This window comes from Salmo trutta, unplaced genomic scaffold (genome assembly GCF_901001165.1).
Source record: "Salmo trutta unplaced genomic scaffold, fSalTru1.1, whole genome shotgun sequence".
NCBI lineage: Eukaryota > Metazoa > Chordata > Actinopteri > Salmoniformes > Salmonidae > Salmo > Salmo trutta.
The window spans coordinates 2,941,127-2,952,970 of NW_021822911.1; positions in this window are offsets into that span (position 1 = coordinate 2,941,127).

The window sequence follows — 11,844 nt, forward strand, 5'->3', positions numbered from 1 at the left end:
AACAGAAATTGTCTTTAATTTGGTAAGGTTCAGTACACATTTGGCGTTTTAGACATTTGGACTTCTGAAGAATACAAAAATATGTTGTCATGAGTTCACTCATGTTCTGTAGATTGAGACTTGAGAGAAAGAGATGGGGAGCAATTGCTCCAAAGGGAGGAGAGAGGAGAGGGACATTACCACTTTCTCCAAAAAGAGAAGTTTGTCTTTGGGAAGAAGCAAGGAGTACACTGAAGGGAGGATAGCAGAGGGCAACAGTGGAGAAACGCTCTTTCAACAAAGGTGAGACCAATTTCCCTGAAATGGTTCAAGTCAGTTTTGCCTTGTGTTGTAGTACCAGGTTGAGGACATAGAGGCCAGTGTTACCTCTATCTCTCTCTGTCTCTCCTAGTCTTCCTGGCCTACAATCCCCAGTCTCCCCAGCCTACAATCCCCAGCCTACAATCCCCAGTCTCCCCAGCCTACAATCCCCAGTCTCCCCAGCCTATAATCCCCAGTCCCCCCAGCCTACAATCCCCAGTCCCCCCAGCCTACAATCCCCAGTCTCCCCAGTCTACAATCCCCAGTCTCCCCAGCCTATAATCCCCAGTCCCCCCAGCCTACAATCCACAGTCTCCCCAGCCTACAATCCACAGTCTCCCCAGGCTACAATCCCCAGTCCCCCCAGCCTACAATCCCCAGTCTCCCCAGCCTACAATCCCCAGTCCCCCCAGCCTACAATCCCCAGTCCCCCCAGCCTACAATCCCCAGTCCCCCCGGCCTACAATCCCCAGCCTACAATCCCCAGTCCCCCCAGCCTACAATCCCCAGTCTTCCCTCCCAGCTGAGGGTGGAATCAGTCTATGTGCCCCAGTGATCAGCAATAAGGAAGTAGGAGGTAACATCAACATCACTCAGAACAACACTCAGAACAACACTCAGAACAACACTCAGAACAACACTCAGAACAACACTCAGAACATCACTCAGAACAACACTCAGAACAACGGTAAAAACACAACTCTTCCACTTTCTTTACATGCTGTGAGGAAAAAGTTTCCTCTGACACATTATTATATTCATACTTTATTCAATCAAGTCACCTTCAGAACTGTAGGAGAATATAATATATTTTCCTATTTTGTTCCATTTCTAGATGACTCCTCCCAGGTTGCACAATGCAGTCCCGCGCTAAAAGGGTAAGTTGTCCAACGTTTTACTTTGAGCGCGTGTGATGTGGTGTGGGTGTAAATGAATATTTTTTGGGGTTAAACCATCTCTCTTTTTCCGCAGTGAATTGCGTGGTGGTCTGTCCCCAGTATCCAGAGAGACCCAGAGCGCATCAAGGAACACACACTACCACCACAATATGAAGATAAAGACAAAACAAAGAAGACAAAATACATAATGAATGATAAATACATATGCTTAATGCATTATTATGACGCATGACATAGGAGCTAATAGGTTATTTTGCATTGCGTATTATGCAGAATAATGCACATATAATGCATTATGAAGAGGGTATTCATAGGAGGTGTTACCACAGGAGGTGTTACCATAGGAGGTGTTACCATAGGAGGTGTTACCATAGGAGGTGTTACCATAGGAGGTGTTACCATAGGAGCTGTTACCATAGGAGCTGTTACCATAGGAGCTGTTACCATAGGAGCTGTTACCATAGGAGGTGTTACCATAGGAGGTGTTACCTATGTATTTATTTACCTAAGTTATCTTTAGATTGTAAACAAACTTGGAGCTTGACATCACCCTTCGAGAGAGTCACACTAACGATGTACCGGCAAAGTAACTTTCGAACACACACATCTGTATACTAATTGTGTATATATATATATGTATATATATGTATATATATGTATATATATGTATATATATGTATATATATGTATATATGTATATATGTATATATGTATATATGTATATATGTATATATGTATATGTATATATGTATATGTATATATGTATATGTATATGTATATGTATATATACGTATATGTATATGTATATGTATATATACGTATATGTATATGTATATGTATATGTATATATACGTATATGTATATGTATATGTATATGTATATATACGTATATGTATATGTATATGTATATGTATATATACGTATATGTATATGTATATATATATATATATATATATATATATATATATATATACATACATATATATATATATATATACGTATATATATACGTATGTATGTATGTATGTATGTATGTATGTATGTATGTATGTATGTATGTATGTATGTATGTACCTGGTACAGAGCACATCCTCATGGAGAGAGCCTTGACAGCGTTGACACTGTCAACAGGCGAGAGAAGCGCTCCTCCAGCGTACTTAAGTGGAAGATCTTCACGACCTAGACAGTCGTGAAGAGGAAAATATTTGGCATGGGTCCTCAGATCCTCAAAAAGGTTTTACAGCTGCACCATCAAGAGCATCCTGACGGGTTGCATCACTGCCTGGTATGGCAACTGTTCGGACCTCCGACCGCAAGGCACTACAGAGGGTAGTGCGTACGGCCCAGTACATCACCGGGGCCAAGCTTCCTGCCATCCAGGAACACTATACCAGGCGGTGTCAGAGGAAGGCCCTATAAAATGGTCAAAGACTCCAGGCACCCTATTCAGACTGTTCTCTCTGCTATCGCACGGCAAGCGGTACCGGAGCGCCAAGTCTAGATCCGAGAGGCTTCTAAACAGCTTCTACCCCCAAGCCATAAGACTCCTGTACATCTAATCAAATGGCTACCCAGACTATTTGCATTGCCCCCACCCCCACCACCCTCTTTCAAATCAAATCAAAGTTTATTTGTCACGTGTGCCGAATACAACAGGTGTAGACCTTACAATGAAATGCTGACTTACAGGATCTAACCAATAGTGCGAAAAAAAGGTGTGTGTGTGTGTGTGTGTGTAGGTAAGTAAAGAAATAAAACACCAGTAAAAATACATTTGAAAATAAAAGTAGTGAGGCTATATACAGGCACTGGTTAGTCAGGCTGATTGAGGTAGTATGTAAATGTAGGTATGGTTAAAGTGACTATGCATATATGATAAACAGAGAGTAGCAGCAGCATAAAAGAGGGGTTGGCAGGTGGTGGGACACAATGCAGATAGCCCGGTTAGCCAATGTGCAGGGAGCACTGGTTGGTCGGCCCAATTGAGGTAGTATATACATGAATGTATAGTTAAAGGGACTATGCATATATGATGAACAGAGAGTAGGAGGGGGGGGGGGCACACAATGCAAATAGTCCGGGTAACCATTTGGTTACCTGTTCAGGAGTCTTATGGCTTGGGGATAAAAACTGTTGAGAAGCCTTTTTGTGCTAGACTTGGCAATCCGGTACCGCTTGCCATGCGGTAGTAGACAGAACAGTCTATGACTGGGGTGACTGGGGTCTTTGACAATTTTTAGGGCCTTCCTCTGACACCGCCTGGTGTAGAGGTCCTGGATGGCAGGCAGCTTATCCCCAGTGATGTACTGGGCCGTACGCACTACCCTCTGAAGTGCCTTGCAGTCGGAGGCCGAGCAATTGCTGTACCAGGTAGTGATGCAACCGGTCAGAATGCTCTCGATGTTGCAGCTGTAGAACCTTTTGAGGATCTGAGGATCTGAGGACCCATGCCAAATCTTTTTAGTTTCCTGAGGGGGAATAGGCTTTGTCGTGCCCTCTTCATGACTGTCTTAGTGTGTTTGGACCATTGTAGTTTGTTGTTGATGTGGACACCAAGGATTTTGAAGCTCTCAACCTGCTCCACTACAGCCCCGTCGAGATGAGAATGGGGACGTGCTCGGTCCTCCTTTTCCTGTTCCTGTAGTCCACAATCATCTCCTTAGTCTTGGTTACGTTGAGGGAAAGGTTGTTATTCTGGGCCCACCTGGCCAGGTCTCTGACCTCCTCCCTATAGGCTGTCTCGTTGTTGTCGGTGATCAGGCCTACCACTGTTGTGTTGTCACAGCTAATATGTAGAAGATCTATTCCTGTATGGACAAAGTGCCTCTGATCAAGGATGACTGATCAGGTCCTCCTTGTCCCTGTAATCAGCAGCTGCTGTTTTAGAGGGGGCGGGGGATAATTACAGTGGCAGTTTGGAAGAAAAAAATATCCATTCAGAAAGTTTCCTTAAAGTAGTCTGTCTGAACTCCATCTCGTAATAAGAGACAGATTTTTACCTTTTTACCAGCTCGGAGATTCAAACCAGCAACCTTTCGGTTACTGGCCCAACGCTCTAACCACTAGGCTACCTGCATGACTCAAGTAGTATTGTACTGCCGTCTCAAGTAGTATTTTACTGCCGTCCCAAGTAGTATTGTACTGCCGTCCCAAGTAGTATTTTACTGCCGTCCCAAGTAGTATTGTACTGCCGTCCAAAGTAGTATTTTACTGCCGTCTCAAGTAGTATTTTACTGCCGTCCCAAGTAGTATTGTACTGCCGTCCCAAGTAGTATTGTACTGCCGTCCCAAGTAGTATTGTACTGCCGTCTCAAGTAGTATTGTACTACCGTCCCAAGTAGTATTGTACTGCCGTCCCAAGTAGTATTGTACTGCCGTCCCAAGTAGTATTTTACTGCCTTCCCAAGTAGTATTTTACTGGGTGACTTTCACTTTTACTTGAATAATTTTCTATTAAGGTATTTTTTACTTTTACCCAAGTATGACAATTGGGTCCTTTTCCACCACTGCTCATTAGAGTCCTCTAGCCACTTTGAACAACATGATCTTTCATAGACACTGCTTCCCACACGGGAATGACTGCAGCAGGTAATGATTAAAGACAGTACAGTATGACAATAGACAGAATGACTGCAGCAGGTAATGATTAAAGACAGTACAGTATGACGATAGACAGAATGACTGCAGCAGGTAATGGAAAAGACAGTACAGTATGACGATAGACAGAATGACTGCAGCAGGTAATGATTAAGGACAGTACAGTATGACAATAGACAGAATGACTGCAGCAGGTCATGATTATAGACAGTACAGTATGACAATAGACAGAATGACTGCAGCAGGTAAAGATTAAGGACAGTACAGTATGACGATAGACAGAATGACTGCAGCAGGTCATGATTAAAGACAGTACAGTATGACGATAGACAGAATGACTGCAGCAGGTAATGATTAAAGACAGTACAGTATGACGATAGGCAGAATGACTGCAGCAGGTCATGATTAAAGACAGTACAGTGTGACGATAGACAGAATGACTGCAGCAGGTAATGATTAAAGACAGTACAGTATGACGATAGACAGAATGACTGCAGCAGGTCATGATTAAAGACAGTACAGTGTGACGATAGACAGAATGACTGCAGCAGGTCATGATTAAAGACAGTACAGTATGACGATAGACAGAATGACTGCAGCAGGTCATGATTAAAGACAGTACAGTATGACGATAGGCAGAATGACTGTAGCAGGTCATGATTAAAGACAGTACAGTATGACGATAGACAGAATGACTGCAGCAGGTCATGATTAAAGACAGTACAGTATGACAATAGACAGAATGACTGCAGCAGGTCATGATTATAGACAGTACAGTATGACGATAGACAGAATGACTGCAGCAGGTAATGATTAAAGACAGTACAGTATGACGATAGACAGAATGACTGCAGCAGGTCATGATTAAGGACAGTACAGTATGACAATAGACAGAATGACTGCAGCAGGTCATGATTAAAGACAGTACAGTATGACGATAGACAGAATGACTGCAGCAGGTCATGATTAAAGACAGTACAGTATGACGATAGACAGAATGACTGCAGCAGGTCATGATTAAAGACAGTACAGTATGACGATAGACAGAATGACAGCTTCTCCAATAGAAATCCCTGATCACACTTGCAGGTGATGTCAGGGCGACGTTGGCTAGCTAATCTCATGCGTAGAAACACGTCATCGGGTCTAACGGTTGCCTCGCGCCGACCTGTGCACGTGCACGCCGTTAAAACAAAGGCACTCCGCCGAAAATTAAACGTGTCCCGATGTTGGACTAATAACATGTTCAGCTACTGAAGACATCGGCTCTAATCTAGTGGACTAATAACATGTTCAGCTACTGAAGACATCAGCTCTAATCTAGTGGAGTAATAACATGTTCAGCTACTGAAGACATCGGCTCTAATCTAGTGGAGTAATAACATGTTCAGCTACTGAAGACATCGGCTCTAATCTAGTGGAGTAATAACATGTTCAGCTACTGAAGACATCGGCTCTAATCTAGTGGAGTAATAACATGTTCAGCTACTGAAGACATCGGCTCTAATCTAGTGGACTAATAACATGTTCCACTACTGAAGACATCAGCTCTAATCTAGTGGACTAATAACATGTTCAGCTACTGAAGACATCAGCTCTAATCTAGTGGAGTAATAACATGTTCAGCTACTGAAGACATCAGCTCTAATCTAGTGGACTAATAACATGTTCAGCTACTGAAGACATCGGCTCTAATCTAGTGGACTAATAACATGTTCAGCTACTGAAGACATCAGCTCTAATCTAGTGGACTAATAACATGTTCAGCTACTGAAGACATCGGCTCTAATCTAGTGGAGTAATAACATGTTCAGCTACTGAAGACATCAGCTCTAATCTAGTGGAGTAATAACATGTTCAGCTACTGAAGACATCAGCTCTAATCTAGTGGAGTAATAACATGTTCAGCTACTGAAGACATCAGCTCTAATCTAGTGGACTAATAACATGTTCAGCTACTGAAGACATCGGCTCTAATCTAGTGGACTAATAACATGTTCAGCTACTGAAGACATCGGCTCTAATCTAGTGGAGTAATAACATGTTCCCCTACTGAAGACATCGGCTCGAATCCCAGATTGTGCCTTTTCTATTTTGAGAAAATTAACAACCAAGGAAGAATTTTTCACTTCTCTCTGACTTCTCAGATAGAAGGACTGTCTTAACTTGCATAAAACGTTTGGATGGAAACCTGGTTAGACACCAAAAAGTTATTTTGGGAACTTTACAAAATGTGGACAAAACAAAATACCTTAGACAACGTGGGATCTTTCTGTAAAATAAATGATGGCAGAAATGGAGGTGGAAATGACTTTATGCACATATATTGATATATTAATCACCATATGGAAATAAACCTGGAGACATGTGATGCACTATATAACCTAAAGTATGTGGACACCCCTTCAAATGAGTGGATTCAGCTATTTCAGCCACATCCGTTGATAACGTGTATAAAATCGAGCAGAGTGCCATGCAATCTCCATAGACAAACACATTGGCAGTAGAATGGCCTTACTGAAGAGCTCAGTGGGTTTCAACATGGCACCTGTCCATAGTATGCCACCTTTCCAACCAGTCAGTTCATTATCAAATGTCTGCCCTGCTAGAGCTGCCCCGGTCAACTGGAGGTGCTCTATACATACTAGATATTCATTGTCAAACCGCCATTTTGGATTCTTCCAATAACTGTATAGTGTTTTTTTTTATACATTTGATCTTTTTGGGGGCTCCCGAGTGGCCTAAGGCACTACATCTCAGTGCAAGAGGCGTCACTACAACCCCTGGTTCGATTCCAGGCTGTATCACAACCGGTCGTGATTGGGAGTCCCATAAGGGTGGTGCACAATTGGCCCAGCATCGTCCGGGTTTGGCCGTCATTGTAAATAAGAATTTGTTCTTAACTGACTTGCCTAGTTCACTATGGATCTACAAACAGGTTAGCTTCTTTAGAGCATTTGAAGTGTGTTCTGTGTTACTTCTTTGTCTATCCAATACCAACTGAATGGTGAATGAATGTATTTACAGTGAATCAATCAATCCAGTGGGATTATTGTGTGTTCTGTGTAATTCCTTCCTCTTTTCCAATACTAACTGAATTGTGAATGTCTGGTGTCATTTTGTCTTCTTGTTGTATGTGAGAATAGAAGTTGTTTCTTAGGGGAAGGGAACTGTTTATTTTTTATTCTGTATATTGGAACAAAATTCAACTTCAGTTGAAGAACTGGGATGAGCTACAAATCTCATTGTGGGGTAGGACACATGATATAAAGATGGTTACAGCTCCTAAACTGAATGACGGACACATGATATAAAGATGGTTACAGCTCCTAAACTGAATGAAGACCACATGATATAAAGATGGTTAAAGCTCCTAAACTGAATGAAGGACACATGTTATAAAGATGGTTACAGCTCCTAAACTGAATGAAGGACACATGATATAAAGATGGTTACAGCTCCTAAACTGAATGACGACCACATGATATAAAGATGGTTACAGCTCCTAAACTGAATGACGACCACATGATATAAAGATGGTTAAAGCTCCTAAACTGAATGAAGACCACATGTTATAAAGATGGTTACAGCTCCTAAACTGAATGATGACCACATGATATAAAGATGGTTAAAGCTCCTAAACTGAATGAAGACCACATGTTATAAAGATGGTTACAGCTCCTAAACTGAATGATGACCACATGATATAAAGATGGTTACAGCTCCTAAACTGAATGATGACCACATGTTATAAAGATGGTTACAGCTCCTAAACTGAATGATGACCACATGTTATAAAGATGGTTAAAGCTCCTAAACTGAATGACGACCACATGTTATAAAGATGGTTACAGCTCCTAAACTGAATGATGACCACATGTTATAAAGATGGTTACAGCTCCTAAACTGAATGACGGACACATGTTATAAAGATGGTTAAAGCTCCTAAACTGAATGACGGACACATGTTATAAAGATGGTTACAGCTCCTAAACTGAATGAAGGACACATGATATAAAGATGGTTACAGCTCCTAAACTGAATGAAGGACACATGTTATAAAGATGGTTACAGCTCCTAAACTGAATGAAGGACACATGTTATAAAGATGGTTACAGCTCCTAAACTGAATGACGGACACATGTTATAAAGATGGTTAAAGCTCCTAAACTGAATGACGGACACATTATATAAAGATGGTTACAGCTCCTAAACTGAATGACGGACACATGTTATAAAGATGGTTAAAGCTCCTAAACTGAATGACGACCACATGTTATAAAGATGGTTACAGCTCCTAAACTGAATGACGGACACATGTTATAAAGATGGTTACAGCTCCTAAACTGAATGAAGACCACATGTTATAAAGATGGTTAAAGCTCCTAAACTGAATGACGACCACATGTTATAAAGATGGTTACAGCTCCTAAACTGAATGACGACCACATGTTATAAAGATGGTTAAAGCTCCTAAACTGAATGAAGGACACATGTTATAAAGATGGTTACAGCTCCTAAACTGAATGACGGACACATGATATAAAGATGGTTAAAGCTCCTAAACTGAATGACGGACACATGATATAAAGATGGTTACAGCTCCTAAACTGAATGACGGACACATGACATAAAGATGGTTAAAGCTCCTAAACTGAATGACGGACACATGATATAAAGATGGTTACAGCTCCTAAACTGAATGACGGACACATGTTATAAAGATGGTTACAGCTCCTAAACTGAATGATGGACACATGTTATAAAGATGGTTACAGCTCCTAAACTGAATGACGACCACATGATATAAAGATGGTTACAGCTCCTAAACTGAATGAAGGACACATGTTATAAAGATGGTTACAGCTCCTAAACTGAATGAAGGACACATGTTATAAAGATGGTTACAGCTCCTAAACTGAATGAAGACCACATGATATAAAGATGGTTACAGCTCCTAAACTGAATGAAGGACACATGATATAAAGATGGTTACAGCTCCTAAACTGAATGACGACCACATGTTATAAAGATGGTTAAAGCTCCTAAACTGAATGACGACCACATGTTATAAAGATGGTTACAGCTCCTAAACTGAATGACGGACACATGTTATAAAGATGGTTACAGCTCCTAAACTGAATGACGACCACATGTTATAAAGATGGTTAAAGCTCCTAAACTGAATGAAGACCACATGTTATAAAGATGGTTACAGCTCCTAAACTGAATGACGGACACATGTTATAAAGATGGTTACAGCTCCTAAACTGAATGACGACCACATGTTATAAAGATGGTTAAAGCTCCTAAACTGAATGAAGACCACATGTTATAAAGATGGTTACAGCTCCTAAACTGAATGACGGACACATGTTATAAAGATGGTTACAGCTCCTAAACTGAATGAAGGACACATGATATAAAGATGGTTACAGCTCCTAAACTGAATGACGACCACATGATATAAAGATGGTTAAAGCTCCTAAACTGAATGACGGACACATGTTATAAAGATGGTTACAGCTCCTAAACTGAATGACGGACACATGATATAAAGATGGTTACAGCTCCTAAACTGAATGACGGACACATGATATAAAGATGGTTACAGCTCCTAAACTGAATGACGACCACATGATATAAAGATGGTTACAGCTCCTAAACTGAATGACGACCACATGATATAAAGATGGTTACAGCTCCTAAACTGAATGAAGGACACATGATATAAAGATGGTTACCGCTCCTAAACTGAATGAAGACCACATGTTATAAAGATGGTTACAGCTCCTAAACTGAATGACGGACACATGATATAAAGATGGTTAAAGCTCCTTAAAAGGGCCAGGATGAATCAAGCTCGTTTACAGACATAGACTTAGAAGGGAGGATTAAAGCTCCCTAACATGTAATTATATCAAGAAGACTTTATAACAGCCCTGATAGGCTCTCTTTATTGACAACTCTAATAGGACAATTTGGGTCGACATGGAAGAAGAACTTAATGCCCCATTTGGAGCATCATATTATCTGAACACTTAAATGTGGTACTGCAGAATCCCATCATGTCCCAAACTAAGAAATATGGAGTCAGATAAATAAGAGACCGACATCTTCACCTTTCCTGACAAGCTCTGCTTCGTTATGGAACAACCATGAATACACATTAGGAGGAAAGGTGGTTGTCTGGAAAGAGTGGGAGAGGTTTTGTTTTAGCCTCAACACTAATACATTTCACTTCTGCTTTTACTGTCAACTTGAATTAGAGTGTGGCTGTGGAAGACTGGTCCCTTGATGATGTCTGCAAGTGGCTGAGTACCAATGATCTCCATGATTCCATCCCATCATTCCAAGGTTCACAATCTGTCTGCAGAATGCCAACTCTATTCAACTGTCCACTTTGCAACGAGCATCCTTTCTCTGTGTCCAGACTACTCACTCATATTGTCCTCTATCACCAGCATGAACCACATGTTGTAATTACCTGTGGAGTTCATGGGTGTGGGGAAAACAAATAGATGTTTCAGCGTCTATCAGTCACACATCTACCAAAACCACACAGAGCTTTTAAGAGACAACTTAGATGAGAATTGTCCTCATGATGAATTTGAGACTGGGACTGATCCCATTGAAGATGACATGAGTGATGTAGAGAGTCTGCCAGAGGCTGAATATGTTCAAGACACAGAGATCAACACTGAGCAGCTAATTGAAGGTCTCAAAAACAATATCTGTCATTTTATTTAGTAAATCAGGAAAGAACACTGCATCCCAGCTACGGTACAGAATAACATTGTTGAGGACCTCAGAACCATTTTGGATGCATTTATGACCCACTACAGTGATCCCCTCAGGTTTCATCTGACAAATAAGGAAATAAATGTTGTTGAACATGACGATCTCAGGGACTTGCTGAACAACTCTGCAGTATTTGAGGAATGCATTAGATGCATAAGCTCTGAGTGGATGCTGGAGCATTACTGTGTGAAAGAATTGGACATGGTCAGGACAATTGAAGTACCACTGAGCAACAAAGAAGGTTATA